This window comes from Leptonotus elevatus, chromosome 12 (assembly GCF_054856555.1).
Source record: "Leptonotus elevatus isolate MCC_2025b chromosome 12, RoL_Lele_1.0, whole genome shotgun sequence".
Classification (NCBI taxonomy): domain Eukaryota; kingdom Metazoa; phylum Chordata; class Actinopteri; order Syngnathiformes; family Syngnathidae; genus Leptonotus; species Leptonotus elevatus.
This window is the reverse complement of record NC_141250.1, coordinates 13,435,558-13,436,217: the sequence shown is the minus strand read 5'-3', so window position 1 is coordinate 13,436,217 and position 660 is coordinate 13,435,558. Positions and strand designations below refer to the sequence as shown.

At 39.2% G+C, this 660-nt stretch overlaps 1 non-coding gene across 1 annotated transcript; it reads right to left on the bottom strand.

Annotated features, from left to right (window-relative positions):
- Positions 1–239: 239 nt before the first annotated feature.
- On the bottom strand, positions 240–312 carry trnar-ucg (transfer RNA arginine (anticodon UCG)). The gene has a single exon. It is a non-coding gene; the product is annotated as a tRNA-Arg (tRNA).
- Positions 313–660: the final 348 nt, after the last annotated feature.

The following is a 660-nucleotide window of genomic DNA, read 5'->3' as shown; positions in this document are numbered from 1 at the left end:
CAGCTCTTAGTCACCAATTGGGGATGCCAGGATGCCATCAAATTGTAACTGTAATTAAATGTAACCAATATGTTGGCCCTCGCGTAGCTACATAAAGGTAATCTAAAATATCGGGAAAAAAAGTTCTGTGTTCTATGCACTACAAATCAAACAATGAACCACACACGGAAATGAGTATACAGTAAGTAAGTTGTGAAATCCACCCCTGACCACCAAGCAGTTGAGTTAGAAGTTAAAGATAACCACGAAGGGACTCGAACCCTCAATCTTCTGATCCGAAGTCAGACGCCTTATCCGTTAGGCCACATGGTCAGCAACTGCAACCTAGCATGATGGCGGTTAATAGAAGCTTTGAAATTGTTACAAAAAGGAGGTATACAATAGTAGTACTACTAATGCTTTATACAATACAGAGAATTAATTAATTTAATGCCCTTGTAGAAGTTTGTCAAGTACAAGCCCTGAAATTCGCCCCAACATAGGATTCAGAAGGAAAAAAAATGGCTGACTACCTGTTCATATTCAGGCACTGTTATGATATGATCCAATTTTGTGTCCATGGGGGAAAGCAAGTGAGTTTTTTTGGCTTGTTGAGGCCCACCCAAAAGAAAGTAAACAAAATGATTCCAAAACGACTCAGCATCATCATAATAAGTTCCA